The sequence below is a fragment of the Channa argus genome, chromosome 19, assembly GCF_033026475.1.
Source record: "Channa argus isolate prfri chromosome 19, Channa argus male v1.0, whole genome shotgun sequence".
NCBI lineage: Eukaryota > Metazoa > Chordata > Actinopteri > Anabantiformes > Channidae > Channa > Channa argus.
Genome location: NC_090215.1, coordinates 12,749,127 through 12,771,180, shown reverse-complemented (window position 1 = coordinate 12,771,180; position 22,054 = coordinate 12,749,127). Strand labels below are relative to the sequence as shown.

At 41.0% G+C, this 22,054-nt stretch overlaps 1 long non-coding RNA gene across 1 annotated transcript; it reads right to left on the bottom strand.

The window, feature by feature from the left end:
- Positions 1 to 962: 962 nt before the first annotated feature.
- On the bottom strand, positions 963 to 20,715 carry LOC137105022 (uncharacterized). Its single transcript, XR_010911768.1, has 3 exons — positions 19,781 to 20,715; positions 1,503 to 1,729; positions 963 to 1,307 (listed from the first exon to the last, which is right to left on the bottom strand). It is a non-coding gene; the product is annotated as an uncharacterized lncRNA (long non-coding RNA).
- Positions 20,716 to 22,054: the final 1,339 nt, after the last annotated feature.

The following is a 22,054-nucleotide window of genomic DNA, read 5'->3' as shown; positions in this document are numbered from 1 at the left end:
GATTAGTGTCCACTGGTAGGGGTTGTATTCATCACTAACCTTTGTCATGGTCAGTCTAGTTTTTCTATAATGAAAATAAATACTCAGTATTTACATATAACAGTTCCCATCATGTATGTTTCCTTTTAAATATAGAAATATGAATCTGGAAGAGTTTCTATTCATGCTGGGAGTCTGCTTGTTTTGTTACTTTCAAACTTCACTCAGTTCACTCAAACTGAGTTGAGTGAACTCTCTGCAGTTCACTCAACTCATCAATTCAAGTTGAAAGACTTCAAGTCAAAATAATTCATGTTTATAAGTTGCATTTAATTCCACTAAATTCCTGAATAGGGTTTTACAGTGTAGTTGTACAATAATATCACTCAAATAATTTGAGTGATATTATTAAACAGATTAGCCACCATATGTTACTAGTTCATACAAATTAAGATGAAAGCGGAAGCGTGTGTAACGGCTTTGTTTTAAAGTGACAGTGAAAAGTGACAGTTATAATTAAAGACAAATGGAAGCTTTTACAATCTAAAGTAAGTCCGGTCTGAGCTACTTTTTGGGATAGTGTTAAGACAATCAAAGGGCTCTGTATAAGACAGCCACTGTCCAAACACAGGATTAAATCTGTTGACCCACACTGTGCAGGACACGTACATAAACACACCAAAAGAAGCTGCTGTATGACACACACACACACACACACGTCCTATAACCTGGCTATAGTTAATTATTTCTCTGTTATGTTTTGTGCACCTGAGTGATCTGGTTCACATGGTTTGACCCTGAATTATAAGTAGGATTTCGATCTTACTGAGGAGATGCATGTTTAACGGTAGAACTTAGAAGCTTTGGATGCCTTCCCCTCTCCTGCAGGGACCAAGGCATCTTAATTCAGGACGTGGATCTCAGTCAGCAGGTGAATGTTGGTCTAATCAGCCAGCCATATGTCCTCCTATCCCCTGGCTGATTAAGGTTTCCTCTCTCCCAGTCACTGATTGCTGTATGGTTTGATAAATCATATCCCCTGTGAAAAATGCTAATCATATGGTAATGCAGGATCCAAACTGCTGCTGTCATCCAGATAAAGGCTTCCAGCTCGTATGACCCTCATAGTACATTCCTGCTTAGAAAGAGGAACCTGAAGTTACTATCTGTTCAGAGAAAACCTAAGCTCTGTTTCACCTTTTATTTTTCTGGAATCCGCTGCCCTTTTTGTCCCACATGGCCCATCTGTGTAGCTGGGTTAGTCACAGGAACTCTGTGTGGCTGCCTCAATCCCCCTCAATGTCTTGGGTCACAGAAACACTTTTATGCTGCCAGTCAATAGAAAGAGGAGAATAAGTCACCAGACACGGGTCAAATCACAGACACGTTACACACTACACAAACTGCAGCTTGTTACTAAAGGTACACAGATCCAGTTTTAGAATTTGTGTCATACTGTATGTTACAAACCTATCTCCCCCTACTATGAAACCAGGCACTGAATTTGGGTCACGACCATTTACCTTGTTTTCAAGTGATTTTATACTAAAGCAAGTGAATAAACTGCAGTGACGCCTTAATGCAGTTAAAGCCCTGATGAAACCAGTCACCGTGCAGGAAGAGTTCATCCCATTTCAGCAGCTGATGAACATCTGTTCAGCATTAGTGGTTACTGCTTTGTGGTTCGTGGTCCTGTGGGTGCAGTGCAGGGTCTAACTGATAATGTTGAATCATCAGGTGCAGCCAGCTTCTGTTCAGAGGTTAAAAACAGAGAAAAAAAAACAAGTATGAACAAATTTCCTGTTGGCCTCAAATGCAATCCAAACCCATAAGTGAATTAAACATAAATGCAGACATTAAATATTTGTGTTGGCAAATATTTAGAAAAGCAATAAGAAAACCGACCACATGGCTTTAAAGTTGACTGCAAACACATTACAGAGATAGTACATCATGGCATGTAATTGATGTTTCCAAGCTGGAATAATGTGTAGAGTTTGGTTTGGCAGAACACCGAACTAATTAGCATTAGCTGAATTTGTGCTTTTCTGTCTGGGTCTTTCATCTGGTATTTGGACATTTGTCCACCGACTACTTGTACATATGTCTACTAATTTATTCTTTATTCCTCATTATTTTGGTCACCCTGCTTGATTGAATACAACTGTAAGCACTATTAAGAAAAATTGCTATGTAAACACCATAGCAAAAACCTGTACATATTGTTTATATTGTTTTTATTTAGATTTCTGTTATTTCCACTTTTTAAATGTCCAATTTAAAAACTGCCATGTAACATGTAAAATACATACAGTATGTCCAACACACACAACTATTATGATTATTAATGCAAATGCATAAAGTCTGAATAATATTCACTTTTTGTTTCCATTTGACGTTTATTCTTAAGTTTTGTTTTTTTGTTTTTTTGAAAATTGCTGTTTGAAGTGTCATGAATGAATGTAAATATTTAAGCGCTTCACAAAGATCCAGAACAACTACTGGTACTTTTTGTATTTCTGTTTGGTGTGGGTGTGTGTCCAGTGGAGTAGCTGCACATTTTTGTGTGCGTTCTCACATCCTGCAGTCTTAAGAAGAGGTCATGATGAGCGTGAATGTATTTTTTTTCCCGTCCTGTGGCACCTCTTTGTTTACATACCAGACATGCTCCTGGGAGACAGACTGACTGACACAATAAGCTTGCCTCGACTGCCTGTACATCACAGCATGCCTCTAGCGCATGACTATTTACCAACAAGTTCTCAAATAGACAGAGGCTGGAGGTCTGAGTGTGGAAGCAATGTGGTGCGTGCAGCCGACTGGTTATATCACTGTAAACTGATTTTTTTTTTAGACAAACCATGCAATTTGAAGAGGCTCTGGTGTATTTGCAAAGGGCATTGTTCAAATTATTGATTGGCTGATTTAAAAATTAACTGACAGATCACCAAGCAAGGGAAGTTATCAATAATTAAAAACCCTGGAAGTGACATGTACACAGCTACTGTGTCTTGAAGCTTTGTCTAAAGAAGCTGTCATGGGAAAATCTTTGAATAGAATAGAATAGAATAAAATAAAATAAAAAAAAGGTTAGAGAACCAACCTCTTTCCCACATGATAAGGTTACTGAAAAGCCTGATTGGTACTTGGCGGAGACAGATGACCTTTCCCCTGGAGCCTGACCCCTGACCCACCTGTCTGTGATCAGCTAATTGCAAGAGAAGAGTCAGAGGAGCCTAAAAGCTCTCTGGTGGGAGGAGCAGACAGCCCGCTGGGGAAAGAGCTGGGCTACTTCACATGAAGGGATTGAACAATGTCTTTATGTAGGAACACCAGCCATTACAGACATATACTGAGGTAACACGCTTAAAAACACCGCAGGCAGGTGTGCTGCCACAGACTGCACATGATGAGGCAATAAAACACACAGCTGACAGAGTTTTGAGCAGGGCAGTCATCAGCATTCAGACGGTCTGTGCGGATTTATGAACCACAAGATTGCAATATCTTTCACAAGCAGTTATCTTATGAATAATACACATAGACCATATTTGATGAGCCCGTCTACAGGCCAACCATAAACTTCATTTATTTGCAACGCCGGGGTTGGTCTGTAGTGCCTGCTCTTCATAAAAATGGGATCTTCATTTCTCCCGCTTCATCTAGGTAACAGCACCATTTAGTTAATGGCTCACTAATATTTTACATCAGCTCAGGGAGACCTGATTTACTGCGGTGATGGTGGGAGAGATCTTATGCAATCAAAGCATTGTTTCACCACCCACAGTGTTGCTTAAAAGATGATTATGAAATCAGAAACCTTAGCCCTTGATGCAGAGACAACTTTTAAGTACAGTATGAAGGAGAGTTATTTCCACGGTTTACTTTAATTCTGCAAATGATTAATGCTTTGATTTAGTTTTCTTATTGTTGCATCACAGTTTTTGTGTTTTACTCAATATAAAAGTGTTTCAAAATTTGTGACTTGTGGCAAAAAACAAAAATCTCCATGATAGTACAATAACAAAGTACATGTAATGGCTAAAGTGCAAGAAATCAAAGGTTGAATAGGAAACTAGAAAAAGTCCAAACAACAATGAATACAATTTCAATTCATCAAATTTACGTTTTTTTTCCAACTATTTACATCAGCTTTTGACAAGTAAGTTAAATGTCAAATAACCACCACCACAACCCACTATGCTTTACTTTGCAGTCGTGACACACCGCAGTACATAACTGATGAGTGTATATAATGTGTGAAAGACTGAGGGTGAATCTGTTTTCAGTGGAAAAACAATCTGTCTTCTATTGCGTCATATTCAGCAATATGCAAATGTGCCAGATTTGTCCTTTTGCTTTTATCAGCAAACACAGAAATCTGAGTGTAGTGGAGACATATATATGTACATGCGCACGTGCACACACACTAACACACGCACTCACGCGCACACAGATGCAAATGTTTGTCTATTTATAGTTGTGAGGACACTCACTGACATGAGGCCTTCTATATCTCCTTACCATAAAAAAATCACAAACTGCCACAAGACCTTTGATGTTGTAAGGACCAGACACAAACTTGTCCACAGATCCACCAAAAGACATGTACACACTTCTACACGCAGAGCGGACGACTGACGGTGAGTGTGTGTTTAACATACAGTAAGCTATCCAGGAACCCTTACACGCTGAAGAGGGCACAGCTGAATCATGTGCATTTTGCCCTGAGTGCTAATTTGACGATTTGAACGAAGTGATAGACTCTGGAATCACTGGCAATGAGCTGTTACACAGCTGATTGTAGCATTCATTAACTAGACAATCTGATCTCAGTTTGCAGAGTGTAGTGCAGTGTGTAGCTGCAGGTAAGAGAGAGGGTGTGTGGGCTTTGTATGTTGCACCCAGCTGCAGCCTACCAAGCTCTGACCTCTGAGCTCTAACAACTTCTCTATCTGACTGACCTGCTGTCTGCATAGAGGGTCAGCGTGCCTCAGGGACTCACAGACACACACATACACACACACACACAGTCTACTTGTCACTACAGGTCTGTTTATGTAGTGGGATTCTAAATTCTATAGTATGTGGGAAAGTTAAATGTGACAAAGGTGAATCATTATGGTTCTGTCTCGCAGTTTGAAAAACAAATGATATAACATCTGAAAACAGACCGTTATGAGTCCTCTTAGAAAAAGTTCAAGTTTTTTTTTCCTTCGTTGCTCTGTACTTCTTAAAAAACATCATGTTTTAAGCTGGTCTTGGGAAGCGTTGACTCAACCATGAAACACCCACAAGAAAAAAAAACTGAATGCCGTTTGGCTGAACAACTGCTCCAAATGTTATTTTCTCTCTATCCAAAGCAACAGACACTAAGATACTGAAAATACCACAATAACACAGTACACACATTTACTATGCACATGCATTTTTAAAATCTGTGTGACTAAATATTTGTGTACTTTTCGATAAATTTGGTGTGTATTTTGTCTGGTACTATCACATATCAAAACTATAAATTGTGTTTTAAAACTTTAGGTTTTTTTTTTAATCTAAAAAGGGTTGTTCACATTGAATCAAACGGCAACAGTAAATACCTTCCAACTTAACAGTATGTCCTCATGAAGTTAGGAGAAAACAATTTGGTTGCAAGCACATTGCCTTCAAAATGTATTTACATTCTTGTCCTTTTTAGAAAACAGCATTTGTTTTCAATGAAGAAATTGTTATCACAGGTACAGCTAATAATTATCTGATACCAAATAGCTAATTGTTATTTCTATATTAATTGATTTTCCTGCGAATGTGAAGACATGTCTGTCACAGTATTTTGAAGACTGAGTTCAGACAGGGAAAAACCTAATAATACAGGACTGAATACTGAGAAAACACTGCTGATTAATGTGGCAGCAAATGGACAATCAACTGTTTCACTTCATGTCATGTCATTTTTGCATTTTAATAGCTTCAGACTATAGGGTCTGAAGCCTTTGTGTTATTGTTTTGTTGCTTTATACAGTATCACATGCAGACTTATAAAGGTCTACTACATATGTCTTCCCAGTGTGAGATATTTCCATCTTCTTCCAAGCACTGGCAGCAAGCCTAAAAGTTATGAATAAAATTACTGTGTGTGTTATGTGCACCACATACGTTGCTCATATGTTTTGGATATGTAATTACATGTACAGAATGTCAGAGAGAACATACACATCACATATTGTTCCCACACAAACCTTAATAATTTTACAATACACACACTGTTCTATTTGTTTTTGCCAAAAGACTGCAGTACAGTACATTCAAGCACAAGCAGAACTGATGACAAAAGCAGAGAGGTGGCAAGCACTCGCTGAGCCCACACCACTATGGAGGAGATGTGTGCTGAGGCTGACTCACGGCATAGCCAGAAATCATCAAGTCATGAATCCGTCTGTGTTTGGGCGTACAGAGGCACGTATGAGTCATGACAGAGAGAGAGAAGGAGAGAGACAGATCTCAGAGACAAAGACGGAGGACAAGTAGCCGTGGGTCAGGCATACTACATTAGTTCCATATATTCTGTGGTGTTGCCAGTCAGATTGTCGGCTGCTCTGAAGTCAGCCTGAATTTGAAACAAACCCTGAGCTGAGCGGCAGCGGGGTAAAGCTGTTTTACCATCTTTGTAGTAAAATAGACAGCTTCCTCCCGCCCTCGTATGCCGTGCCCTCATATGCGCTCGAGCTGGAGCAATGTTTGCTTTCAGGAGTTTTCCCCATGCTGTCATGGCAACCAGCAGAAAGGCCAGTTGGCAGGATGGCAGTAAGACAGCCAGGGCGACACGCTGTTTGTTCTGCAGATGCAGCCCTCTGTTCCCGAGAAGTCCCTAGGTGGTGAAGACTGAGTGGTGTCTCCCAAGGGGCTATCGTGTTTCAGAGTGAAAAAAGAACCAGCTTCGGCAAACAAAATCACTCATTGCAAAACCTTTAATTTGCAAAGGGCTCTGCACTTGGAGGCTTGTTACTTTTCCTGGGAAGTAATAGAAAGCTAAACTAAATGTTGAAGGCTAGTTTGAGAAAACTGAAATCAACATGTTTTTGCATGCCACAAAGCATGATTAAGAAATCAACACAAATGCAAACTGATATTTGAGCATATCCTACAGTCATCAAACAATATCCAGTGGCTGCATGTACTGCAGCCTCATGTGTTCAAATCTATTCTGGGGTCATGTTTTTGTGGTCATTCATGTGAGTCATTAAGTTCCAGCCACATCAACAAGCAATAACTAATGCTGCACTGTCTGTATGGGGAATAAAAGGCCACTGTTGCTGGCAATGATATAAAAGGCAACACTTTCTATAAATAGGCTCACCCAGGGCTACAGTGATGACATAAGTACCTCAATCTACCACAGTGGTGCTGCTTGTTTCCTTTTTTAACATCTCTCAATTTACTCATTACCACATATGGGGAAAAGCACATGCTCCCAAGTGCCAATTTCATCCCAATACAAATAGCTCAGACCCCATAGATCCCAGCTCAGGGTCAGAAACAGAAGAGAAATGTGTTTAAGATGATACAGTAGTAGCAAGAGTTAACAGAAGACAGTAATGTCTGCAACATGGGGGTGCCATTATTTTTGTGATAACACCTCAGCTCATTCCGAAGCACCTGATAGCATCACTCTTTTCTGTTCAGTGCTTGTCTCTTGATTGCTATGACTAATGCTTTCATCATCCCAGAAGCATCACAGGCTGTGTGAATGTGTGCACGAGGCCCATTTGTAATTAGCTTGATAATGGTCAGGGTTTCAAACAGGCTTCATTCATAATTGCACACATTTCCTGTAGAGTATGACTCTACCGGAGGAAGAGAGAAGAGCAGCTCATGATCCATCTTTAAATGTGAGGATGATCTCATCCTGAGTCATAATATTAGTGCCTTGACACATTAAAGCTCATCCACAGGTCATAAAGCCTACTGCTTTCGTCTCCGTCCCCCGCGTCATGGGTGTTCTGCAGGTAAGTCTCAACTCTAAGATCAACATGCGACAATTTTTCCCCTGGCACTTTGCTTGAGATTATTTATTTTTTTATTTTAACATAAACAAGTTATTATGGATTTATTTTAAGATCGTAATAGCAAGACCTTAAACCTCATTAAAACTTCTAAGTATTAAAGGAAACTTCATTTTATTGCAACTTGCTTTAGAGTTTATCTTAAGTGAAGTAACTTCACATTTTCTTATCATATCATCTCATATCCTCCTGTACTTTCTGGTTTTATTAGCAAAGTTTCTTCACAGGTAAAATAGTTAAAAAAATTAGTTTACTACAAACCACAGAAAAAACAGTCATTTGACTTCTGATGTCTCATGCTCCATCACACTTTGCTGTAGCAATGCTGCCATGCTCCTACAAACCTAAACAATTAGCAACACAAATTATAAAGTACAACAATTTTATTAAAACTGCATTAGAGTAAAGTGGATATATCCTTTAGCTACGTGCACTGACAAAAAACAATAATCTCCAAATAGCTCATTCAGTAGCAAAGTACATCTTGTACTTTGTACTTTGTACAATCTCGTTATTTTATTTTATTCTTGCACAACAGGTTCTCTCTCATGCAGACAAATAGAATCTCCTTCTCTCGCAGTACATCATTACTACAACTACTACACTAATCCACTGTTAGAATCATGATTTCAGAAATGTCACAATGCTAGAAACCTGTTTAGGTTACACAGAAATGACCTAATTTTACAATTTGCTTGTTGAAGTCATATTAGCAAATCTGCTGCCAGCCTGCTGTGCATTAGTCATAACACACTGTTTCCCTGCAACATCACATGTCAAATAAAGGAGGAACTGTGATTCAGCATGTTTGGCTCCTTTCACAGCAGTTTGTTGTTTTAAAAAAAGTGTAACATTGGAATCAAATATCATCTAGCTGCTCTTTATTGGCAAAGGAAACTATATTTAAAAGATTCAAAAGCTACTTGGCAGGAGATGTTTAAACGGCATCATTTTAAAATGTTTATGTAACAGTATGTTGTATTTATGACCATGTACTCTAAGATGTTACAGAACTAAAGAAGAATTGTGGTAATCAGCTAGTGACCGTTTATGTGACTGACTTTACTACAATACACAGTGATATTGGTTCATTTATTATCTTATTTAAGAGATATAGGGAAAGAAATGTAGGCGGACAGAGTGTGGTACTGTTCTGCAGCTCCAGCATGTGTGGAGGTTGAAAATAAGAGAGAAAAAAATTTACTGTAGCTCAAGAAGCAGCTTTGAAACATAATCCTAACTCACTGGAAACCTTTAATAAATAGAAATTAATTTCAGTAAACTTGCAGTCGTGCATTCTTACTCTTTTGACTTACTTACATTCATTAGATAAAAGATTAATGCACAGTGTTGAGAAGGTTTCAGCATGACTCTCACTGTGTGTGTTTTCTCACACACCAACACACAGGAGTGCAGGACTTTTAAATAGAACGGGGGAATAATCCCACCGTTCATCAGTGGAGCCCCCAGACTTTGGCCGTCTGCCCCGTGACTTCAGAGTTCAGGTCGCCTAGCAACTGGTCCCCTGCTATTGGAGTTCATGCATCACTATGTCTGCATTGATGTCATGGTTACCGGAGCAACCATATGACCAAGACACCTCGATTAGTAGCCACTGTTAACAATCTATAAGCTTGCCTTTCCCTAAAATAGGGCAGCGTTCCGTGTGGCTTTACCGCATTTCTCAAGTCCTTAACACACGCCTCATTTCTTTAAAATAGTGCTGGCCTGTGGACAAGTACAATGGAGTGGACTTTCAGTGGCAACAATCCAAACTTAATCCACCGCTGAAAAAGCAAATGATTAATACCCGTGAAATAAATCTACTGTAGATTGCAACTGCCAAAACCCAAGAATTGTGGTAATCTCAACCACTCAATGCCTCTAGCAAATCAGCCACAAAGCCGTGGGATAGTACTTTATTTAGATTAGGTCAGAGTCAATACAGCTGCAGCAGCGAAGGGTAAATTCATTTAAAGTATACAGAGAAAGCATCACACTGTAATCCTATGTTTTCTCTCTCTTATTATCAGACTTCTCAAAAATTACCATGACCTATTGTATATTAAATGTCACGCATCTGCCAGGACACAAAAAGGACACAAACTCGACCATGAGGCATGAGTAGCATCATCACACATCCTGTCACCACTCTACGCTCACACTGAGCCTAAAGGAGGTCACGACCTCTGAACTTGAGCCACCCCCAGGCAGTAGCTGCCCTTCTTCTGAAGAGCAAGCACATGCCAATTATCATAGCCACAATAGAAGTGTGTTATTCCCTGAATGTGATGGAGGTGACAATAAGCAGCAACAGAAGAAAAAAATTGTTTAAGATCTACAACAAAGCCGGCAGCGTGGAGAAAAGAGAGTCTGCTCTTGCACAGATTGTTTTTAACATCAGTGACTATGTTGGTGCTTTAATTCACACTTTGCCGTTAACTATTCATAATTTTGACCCGTTCCAACAATTTATGTGTGACAAACAGAAATCAGATTATCAGTGTGACATGTCTAGAACTTGTCAAAGACGGATCAGGGGATGATCTTTGGTGTACAACAACCGAAAAAGGATGCCCGGGATAAAATCTTTTGTTAAAGTTCTTTCCTAAGAGCATCCAAATTGAGATAACCACAATATTCTTCTGATAAAAATCTGTGTAAGTGACTGCTGGGTTCCCTGGAGGGAGAGAAATACTGATGGTGAGGACGGTTATGCGATAATCTGTCTCGATCTCTTCCCTCGACAAAGATAATCCGTCTAGTTCACTCTGCATTACTGTGCCTGTTTGCCTGGGAGTCGCAGTCTCCAGGCTGGCAGTGGCACACTGGAGCAGAGCTGCATGGAAGTAGGTAAAGGACAGAGAGGAATCAGGGCTCACGGCTTCTGACAGTGCCAAGGGCCACCTGCCGACTGGGAAGCACGCCCAGAATACATGTACAGATAGAAAACAATCTGAGGGATCTTTCCTTCTCACTGTGAACAGATAGTGATGGTTACTGTGTGGTGTTTCTACAGGTGACAAGAGGCGATGCTGCAGCTTTTTGCAGGATTAATTCGGTCTTGATGTGCTATTAACACTGCTTCTGAAGGTTCATCCTACAGAAAGCAACACCGGCCCGCCAAGTCATGCCATGGCGGGCTGCCAAAATCCTTCCAAGAGTAGCATGTTCAACCTGTAGTTCAGAAAAGATTAGTCACTTATTCAATTAGCTGATTACCGGAAAAGTAATTGACAGCAGTTTTGACAATAGAGCTGTTGATGATTTGGGAAGGGCTTGACTGTCTTGGTAGAACGTAGAGTGAAGCTTTTTGAATGAAAAGTACTTTTGGCGTAAACCATTTTTAAAACTTGAATGTGATTATCAAAATGACAGGGTTTGAATAAAAGAACACAGTGACTCTTTCTCTAATATTTTACTATTGTTTATATTCCTTGAAATCCCTTTGTCTGAAACTACTATGACTACTACATAAAGCTTTGTGTTAAAGCCTAAAAAGGGCTGGCTTCCAGGCAGCCAGTTTAGTTGTGAATGTTTATCTGAGGTTGTGCTGCTTACGCCACAGAGGCAGCATGGGAGTCTGGCAGAGACACAATGCTGTGAGCTGAAACTGGGGCCGTGACGTCATGTGACTGTCCGTTCCTGTGTAGTCAGCACTTTCCACCCTCCCTCCTCCTTTTCTTCTCTCTACAGCTGCACATCAGGCACTGACCTCTGGCCATCCTCTACAGGGGGCAGGGGGGGAGGAGCTCAACAAGGAGCCCTGCACAGAGGTTAGGGGAACAGGCAGAAGAGCAGAGGAGGTCAGGGGCTGAAGGTTTTTGGGGGGGAGGGGTGGCAAGGTCAGCAAACCTGACTGATCAGACAGGATGATCAATGCTTTGTGTCAGTCTGGATGTCTGTATGGTCGTCTCGTGGTGTCATCCAGATAGAGTGAGAGACAAAGGCTGTGGGAAAGAGCTAAGGCAGCGGCAGCAACACAGAGAGCCTGTCTCACATGCTCCCCCATGTGAGAGTGAGCCAGGCAAGAACGGGTGCTGCTTTATGTAAGTGTCTCCCACAATCCTGTGGGACTGTTGGAGAGACTCACATGTTTGTGTTGTGGTCATCCCACATGGGTGGACCAGGAGGGATCGGCCGGACCGGACCACAGCATGTCAGGTCTCCAACCACTTATCATCTGTCTCTGTTTCCGTCTGGTTTTCTTTGTGTCTTTTCACAGTTTGTTTCTCTGTTGTCTACTCCTCCCATCATCATTTTCCCATTCCGCTTTCAATTTCTGCTAGTGCTTCTCTGCTTTACCCCTGGCTGTGATGATTTGCAGGTGGGACGTGGAGGACCAGAGGTGCTCACTCTGTTTCCCTCCAAAAACGGCAGAAATCCGAACTGACCTCAAAACACAAAGAGTGGCTGAAATGTATTTCATCACACACAAAACTTAACAAACACAATATGCACCAAAAATACTACATAATATACTATGTGAACCATTTTGTATGCAACATAAACTACATACATGCACAGATACACCACACACATTCAGCCTCACAACCACCCTTCTCGCCTTGAACCCCACCCCCCTCGTCAGGGCAGCTGGCATAACACAAAGGAGAGAAGTGTGCAACTGGTGCGATAAAGCTGGGAACATCTTGCTATTCAAGCGTCAGCATAATAAACTGGAGGCACAATTAAGAAAAAAAAATCCCCTAACCACAAGAACAAGTGTTCAGTGCTGCTGCAGTGTTCAACGCCTCAGTCCAGCTGCAGGTTGTCTTTAGGACACAGGAAAAAAGACAACAGAGCTTTTCTGTTTCTCCCTCTTGGGAATGCAAATGAGCAGACAGTGACATATTGAGAGACAACAAAGGATGTGTGTTTTCACCTCAGATGTGCTGCCATGATACTACTAGGGAAGTCCAGTGTATCACTGTGTGCAAACATTAGTCCTGTTGTCTAAAATTCCCAAAAGCTTAAATTCCTTAGACGCTACAACACACAGTGGGATATTCATAAAAAAGTCAATTGTTAAAAGGTGTTTTAAAACTTTATGGCTTAACAAAACAGAACAAAGAGTTCTTATTAAAGCCTTACATTAAAAAGTTGCTGAAATCTTCAAAAAAAAAAAAAAACACAACTCATGGAGAATTAACAACCCTGAAAAGCACAAAGTTTGGAGGTTTTTTTCCTAAAAACCGGGTAGGACCCAGAGAGATTCCTCGCTCTTAAACCTCTTCTCTGTTCTCACAAACCCCTCAAGGAGGCTGGTGCAAAGTCTGCCGCTGTCTGACTGTTCCCATGGCAACCACCAGGTGAGCCGAGAGACTTGGAAAGCTCGGCGCACAGCATGTGACTCCCTCCACATGCTCAGGCAGAGCACACAGAACTCCCTCCTTCACTCAAACTTGCAAGTACACAGCGTGGTCACAAAAAGGCAATGTTTGCTAAGTCTGAAGGCAGACAAGCAGATGACCAGTCTGCCAGTCCATCTGTTTACCACTCTCTGTGTCTGTCTCTCTCTGTGACACATGCACACACGCACATTGTGTTGTGGAGTACAGAAGAAGAAGAAGAAGAAGGAGAAGAAGGAGAGAAGGAGGCAGCCCTGGAGGGGGGCAACTGAGATGTGTCATAACCACTGAACGTCAAGTCCTGTTCTGCTACAGCAGCAAAGGGAGGAGGAGATGGTGGGACAGTGGGATGAGCTGAGCATGAAAAAACCAAATGAATGGAGAGGAGAGGAGAGGCATCATTTTATGGCCATCGCTAACACTTTTTAAGTAGCACTAAACACAAAGTACAGGCGAAGATGATAAACTCTCATTAGTTGGCATTTTGTCCATCAGTTTTCAAAGTGTGTGTTAAAAAAAAAACTTCTAGACCAGTGTGGTGTGCTGAGTCACCAACTGACCAACACTGGCACAGCTAAACAAGTGTAAAAGTGTATAATTTCCGAAATCTGACAGAAATGGCACAGCATGGAACAGAGAGTAACAAAGCCCCTAATGCGGAATCCATTTTAATTAATTCTGTGAATTGTATTTTAGAAATGACTGAAATGAGCCAACACAAATCCCATTTATGCAAATGTAAAGATATTCATGCCATGCTGGCTCAGCTACAATACAATTTCACTGAGAGAATCGGGTTCTAATCATTCTCATTAAAGTACACTGTAATATAGCCTGTGTATGTTCCACGTATACAGTCTTAATTACAAGCCTTAAAGCAGCAAAGTGAAGTAACAATGTGTAAAAAGATGTGGATGGTGGAAGCAGAGCTTACAAAATGTTTGTTTCTCTACTGTGATCTACACTTGCACACACAAAGCAATTATGCCACAGACAGTCCTAAGCTCCAATTAATAAAAATGTCCATCATCTGCTAAAATAAACAAAAGATGTGTTGCATGGTAACAGTGACACGTGCAGTTACTGTAAGGAAATATTATCATGATGTTACACTGTTCATATTGACTGTGTTTATGACTAAAATGTTGTCTTTGAGTAATTTGTGCTATCAGCTGTGTTTCCTCTTGTACTACAGTATGCAGTTCATATCCAGTAATTCAACCTATTGGCAGGTAATAAAGCTGCAGGCTGCCAAAATACAGTCCCATTCATATTCTCTCTGGCAGCCGCATGGTCGGAATCGACTTGTTTTAGAATAGAAAGCTTCCCAGTGAGCCAAAGCAAAACAGTTTAGTTAAGACAAAGGAACAGGCATGTTCTCAATCACAAGTACCTCTTACTAAAATGTCACTGGTGAAGTCCCTGTCTGCATGGGTTCTCCACTGTCTACCTGAGGAGGGAAGGTGAAACTCTACCTTTTCTGTTCTTGTGTCTTAGCTTTGTCTGGGATTTTGCATAATCGGGCAGGAGACAGAGGTCAGTTCCATGCGGCCAGCTTGCATTTCGTAACTCATCTGTACCTCCTGTTATTTTTGTGTCCAAATTCCTAGGATGACGCAGGAGGCCTTAGTCAAACAGAGGTCAATCCACCCAGCTGACCTTTCTCTGACACTGTACGCTCATATGCTGCTGGTATGTGATTCATCTTTAATTTACATCAGCTTGAAATCTAAATATGACTTGATTAAACACTCACACAAAGTCCTCAGAGATGTTAGCACTTTGTTTGACCTGTAATGGAAATTCTTGCTAAGATTGCATGTGTGTATGAGTGTGTCTTAAAGGCACAGGAAAATGACACAGAGGCAAGTTCAAGTGCACACCTACATGAATATTACATGTGTTTTTACTTTAACAGCCACATGTGTGTCTCTTTCATCTGTGCACTTCACAACAGTATTCCCCATCCATAATTGCCACTGGCTTTCTATAAAAAAAACTCTTTTCCCTCCATGGCCAGGTTGTAATCCCAGCCCGTGGGCTTTGTTGCTCCTTTCCACAGGGGCGATTTCTGTGGAACACGACTCCAGAATAGGCTGGATCGTGTCGCCGTGGATTCCGCCTGTCCGCCTGCAGGGTCTATAAATAGTGCCTGTCAGATATTTTCACTCCTGTGCTGAGCACACTCAGTGGCAGAACAGTGTATTAATATCCACAGTGACCAGAGTCGTGCCTCAGGAAGGAGAGTATGGTGCGGAGGTGTGTGTGTGGAGAGAGGGAAGGTGGAGAGACATGCAGGCACAGCTCGGCAGGACTACACACAACAAGCCGGCACTCATCTTCCCTCCAGCCTCACTGTGCAGACTGAGGAAGCAACAAAGGACCTCTTTACATCTCATTCTCTAAAATCTCTCCTCAAGGTGTGCACACGATTGAGTTCAGCTTTTCACCCTGATCACCTTACGTTGTGTCTCCTAGAGCCACTAAGCAATGTCTCTATTACGCAATCAATTGTGATAAGCCACGTCGGTAAGAAAGGCCTATCGTTTTGATCATAAGAGTAAACAGCAGGTCATAGATTGTAGCTGGATCCTGCCGCACATGGATTACATTACAGCAGGCTAATACCCCAGGTGCATCTTGCTAATCAGCCTTGAGAAAGCACAGATCTGCAGATAACCCCTTAGAGCTTCAGCTGCGTGAAATTTAAACATACAAAATAAATCAAGGGAACAGCCACAAGGGTTAAGCAGAGGTGACTGAGTATTAACAGAGTACACTGAGTACAAATGCAAGACTCTAGTATGAAGTAAGTTGGTTAAAATGTAAGTGTTTTCTAGCAGCAATTTGTATCCCAGTGTCTTTTAAGCCACAGTAATTAATCATTTCTCTGCTGGTCATGTGCACACTCCCCAGCCTGCACAGCGCCCCTTGTGTAACAGGGTAGAACTCCGCATGTGTATTTGCAAAGCATCACATGTCCTGCTGAACAACCTGAGGTCAGATATGCTTACCAACATCAAATGCAGCTCAATAGTCATAGCCTCCACAAGTTTGGGGTAATTAAGAAATTATGCTGAGTTGGTCGATATACATGGATTCATCCTCTACTTTGTATGTGAAACGATCAGTCTCTCCTCCTCGCATTAATGCGTTATTACACCCTTCATTTTTAAAACATGCAAAACAAATGCGTATGAAAGATGAATCGATGCTGCAATAATGTGTCGATACTGAACATGATTGCATCATGTATCTATAGAATCCTTCCCTTCATGAAGGAGGACTGTGCCATGAGCCTGCAGAACACTGCCTCCAGTGGCGAGGGTCAGTACAGCCCAAACAGGTTATAATGACAGAGATGAAGCCACAGGGGCTTGGAGGTGGAGAAAATAACATGAACAGCTGGCTGTAATTAAAGCTAATTAATTATATAGGCACATTATACATTTTTAAAGCCTGTGATGTTCATCAGTTTCATAAAGGTGATTCTGTTATTTCTGCCACTTCTGTGTGTGATATGAGTATAATGGTTAGTGGGTTTATAAGACTCTGGTCCTAAAGTAAACAATATTTGTGGATTTGTAAAAAAAAAAAAAAAAAAAAAAAAAATCTTATGCCAAAATTTCCTAAAATTTAGTCCTACAAACAGTAAATCTTTTTCATGATCCATATCATGTCATTGGCAGAACCGTTCAAATTCTACGCACAGGGTTTGAAAGTGGGGTTTAAGCTGAAAGTAAAACTGCACCTGATTATATTTTCTCCGGTTAAGTTCCTTCAGAGCCACAGACATCTTGTCAAACTTACTAGTAGTCCTCATGAAGCTGATTTCAAAAACTGTGGTGTCCCCTTAATTCTCTTTTTTCTTTTTTGCTGATGACAGTGGAAACTTTGAGATAAGAGATTAAAGTTACAGATATGGGGATGGGAAGTATATGAAACCCATGAGTAAAAAGAAACTAGTAGCTTAAATAAATAGTTAACATAATTTAGTGAAATGTGGACTATACAATGTTCTCTCCAGCTGCAGCATGAGATATCAATATTGTGGTTTCCTTCAGATAAACGGTGTAGATAATGAGCTATTTGACGGTATTACAGTGCAAAGTGTCACAGGCAGAGATAAGAGATTACAGTTGGCCTCAGTCTGAGTTTGTACTGTCTCTGCGCACGACATTCCAGGAGCCGCGCTGTGTGACGTCTCGCATAAGGGATCACGTTTCATAAGGCAGGGCTCCTTTGGCCCACAGCCAAACCACAGACCTCTTTCTTGGTGCAGCTGATTACTTGCTAGCGTTAAATAACTTCAGGACTGGCTTAATACATCAAGGCAAGTGTATGCACATGAGCGATTCATTCCTCAGAAACAGAGGAAACTGAAGAGATCCACCCTTTTTCCTCTCTTGGGTTTCATGTGACTGTGCTGAGGTATTATGTGCTTGTCATCTTTTTCCCAAGCTTCATAAATTCACTCGAATATCCTCATATACTTCACTTTACTCCCTTAGTGCCCTCCTCCCTTTTCCTCCTCCTCCTCCTCCTTTTCCTTCTTAACAGTGCCCAGCCTCTACTGGCGCCACTGCGGGGTCAACTGGGGTTCCACTGCAGAGGGAAATGCATAGAAACTAAACTTGAACATTTTTACAGAATGAAACCATAAATGAATCCCACACAAAGCACAAAATAAACCCCCAGCAGCACTGACCAAGAAAATCTCATTAAACACTTTTAGAGTTCATTGTTCCTCATATGCTTCCACTTATCCAAATGCACACAAAGGCTGTTTTAACTCCCTGTGATAATTATCTCCTGGCAACCTTCAATCCACTGGTGGCAGAAGTTGCCAGTTGTTTGGTCGGTGTATCCTTAGAGAGCAAGTGGAGAGGGCCCTGGTGCAGTGTTGCGGTGTGTTGACAGGGAAGGAACAAAGGTGAAGCTGTACAAACTGTGCACGCAGACAGGAAACCTGATATTCCAGCTCTCAACATGGACTGAATCTAGAGGGAGGGAGACTGTGTGTGCTTGTGTGTGTGATATCAACAGCAGGGAACATTAAGTCCAGCAGGACACACTCTCTACAGACAGGTACACTGTAATGTGTGTGTGTGTGTGTGTGTGTGTGTGTGTGTGTGTGTGTGTGTGTGTGTGTGTGTGTTCCCTTCGGTTGTACAGTACATCTGCAATACAATTAATCATCCTCGACTAAAGTAAGCTGAGAAACTATGTTAGTGCGAGTTGAACCTGCTTTCCTATGCACTCCCACTTTGGCTTCAACAAATCTCAGCACCAAGGAAGAATATTTAAATATATGTAAATTACTAAAATGCATCAAATTAATTGCAAGCACTTTCAAAGATATTTCTCATCAATAAAGAGCAGCTCTTTCTTGGTTAATCAGGCATGGAGAGATAAATACTCTGAGTTGCATTGACTGATTAATACTGTCATTTTCTTTGACTATTAAACAAGAGCAGTGTTTGTGGCCATGTACAGTGCAGTGCAGTGCCTCTGTGGGCTGCCCCTGACCCAGCATTGTTATGTGAAACCCTGGGCACCATGCTCCAGTGCTCAGCTATGCCGTCACCCCCTCCAGGCATGTAGCTAACCCAACCCTTTGAGTGGCCAGCAAACGAATGCCCTCCTAAGCCTCGCGAAGCAGCTTAGAGCTCCGGCTGCCTCCACAGCGGTCACACGTGTGAAATGTGCACACTCTCTGACACACACGCACACACAGACACGTGGGAAGCCTTGCAAGCTCGGCCTTCAGTGAGAGAGGCAGAGCTTGCGTGGCTTCATGTGGATAGAGGGGGGACAGGTTAGGTCAAAGTCACTCCCACTCAGCTGTAGCAGAGCACGTTTCCTCCTGCACACACCTGCAGAAAAACACGCAGAGCACAGGGACGGGAAGTCTCACAGAATACACTGCTGCTCATGTTCTCCCTAGGAAAGAGCGAGGGACAACTGTTCCAACAAATCAGAGCCATGTGTTGGGAGAAGCTGACAGTGTGTTCCTGAACGTTGTTGTTGTTTTTTTTTTTCCTTAGTGCTGGAAAGAAAGAATACACTTTCCTAATGAGACATAGACTCCCACTTAGATCTTTCCATCTGAGCAGAAATAAACTGAAAAAAACGAAACAAAAAAAATTCTGCTTTAGTTCTGTTCTGTTTTCGTCACTAGTCTCCAAAACACGGTGCAGCCTGGATGAACTGCTACACCTAATTAGTATCAATTACTGTATGTGCCAGAATAACAGCCACACAATCCAGTTTCTCTGACAACAGAACAAAAGCAGTTTTTCTGGTTTTATTTCACTGTAGACAGGAATATTATCAGAGTTACTAAAGGCTGATTGTGATTTTGATGATTTAAGAATTTAAGCTTTTTACCTTTTTTTTCTGTATGCTGTGAACAATCAGCACTGAGGCTTCTTCTTACAGTGGTGAATTTCAAGCACTGGCTTCTCTGGTGTGTGACTCAGCTAAAAGATAAATATATACAACTCTATCTTGCTCCCTTCCTTCTTCCTCCTTTTGGTCCTTGTTTTCCTCCTCACCTTTCTCCGCTGAGGGACGATTAAAGAACTGGCCAGTACGAAGGAGTGAAAAGTGTCACAAAGATGTACAGATCAAACCTGGAATCAGAACATTAGAAACCGTGTTTGCTGCGGCATGATGTGGTCCTGTTCAAGGTTCTGTAAGCACGTGCATTTTTTAAAGGCATCCAGTTTCATCATCAGTTTGTCAGAAACGAAAGTTGAATACCATAACAATTAGGTCGTGATATTGCTGCTCACGTTTCTTTGTATGCAGCAACTGCAAGTCCATTACTATCTATAATAAGTATTCAGGTTTAGCCCACTGTCTCTTTGTTTTCTTGTAGATACAGAACTCTAATAAACAAATAATAAATGTGTTGCATACTTGCAGTCACGGTCTATTAAGACTCATGGGTGTTGTTTTCTTCCGTCCAAATGAATGAGACTTTATTATATGTTTTGTTATTTATTACATCTATGATTCTTTATGTTACAGTTAGAAGTGACCGGGGTTTGCAGTTCTTCTTTTAACTGCAATCATCATCCAATGCATCTTCCATATTCTTTCATTTGGCAGCACACTTTGGAAGCCTTCATCTGTTTTCTCTCTCTCTCTCTCTCTCTCTCTCTCTCTCTCTCTCTGTGTGTGTGTGTGTGTTTCTGTTTTGGACTCCTAAACGGAACATTTGCTCTTACGTCAAACACATCCTGATTAACAGATGACTGCACAAGAATGCATATTGACACAGAGCTGATGTGTTCACTAATAACTCGTTATGACTACTACATGACAATCTACTGTACAACTCTAAGAAATACTGGTGTTTCTAAAATAAACATTGAAAATGTTGTGTTGTTTATGTAATAAATATGCATGAGATGATGTTTATATGCACTAAAAAGTACATGTTTATATTATTCAGAATTTTAAAAATGATCAAAGTTTAAGAGTATAAAAGTTAGACAGTAAAAGTGCACTTTAATAATTAGACTTCATATTAGTTAAGCAAAGTGAGTAAATGAAAGTATCTTGCTAGTTGTGGGATTTGTCTGTATGAGGGTGGTCTGATTTTAAAAATCTCAACTACAGATGGTGCATTTTATTAATAAGGCTTCATCTTGGCATCAAAGCAAACTGGCCCAGAGAAGGCTGATAAATAAATAAGATTTTCCTACATATGCCAAAATGTATGTCAATAATTACTTTAGCAGTGTAATTACTAATAAACTAAGCTACTCCACACTGGTTAACTGTAACCTATCATTAACATTATAAATGATTATAATCTAAATATTGTGATTAAAAAGTCTATGTTCCCTTAAGGCTCCAAATGAACACCAACTAGATTACCTCAATTATACGTTGGGCAGTATCACTGGTAGCAGTTGTATGAATCATACACACGTACACACACAAACCACTGCTGAGTCACACACACACACACACACACACACACACACACACACACGCACACAGTCTGCCTACCCTTTGTCTCACAATGCATGCTTTTTATCCATCGGAGACAAACCCATGACTGCAGGCCGTGTGAGGTGCAACGTGTGGGTCCGTGTGTGTGTCACTTATATCCAAAAACAGGCCACCAAACCACTGTCACATCACAAGAACAGGAAAGGACTGGAAGAAATGAGAATTATCAAAACACTAATCTGACCACAGCAGGGTAAGGTGAGCTAACATAAATGTAACGTTTGGGGGGAAAATTCATAGTTCTTTCATAAATGGTGAGACTGTCCTTACTGAGTGTGAAAAAATATTTCTGTGTATGCATTTTAGGCCATGTATCCTTAGGCAGTTCAGATTTATCTTCCATGACTACCTGGTCTCTGTTCTCACTGCTGTATATTCTGGGTTATTTTGTTGCACTGGAATAACCTAGTTTGGCCACAAACAAGCCACATTATAATGTTCTCACACAACCCAAATGTGGCTAAGAGCTGTGTTTTAATAGACTTTAGTGCCCCCTGCTGGACTCCCCTATATAATGTCATGCACAAATAATATGAAAAGCTAAACCCTTAGTTGTTTTTGTTTCATTCAAAAAATTTTCACACAAAGGGCAAATTCAAACACAGGATATTGATAAATGAGTGCATTCATGCTTTC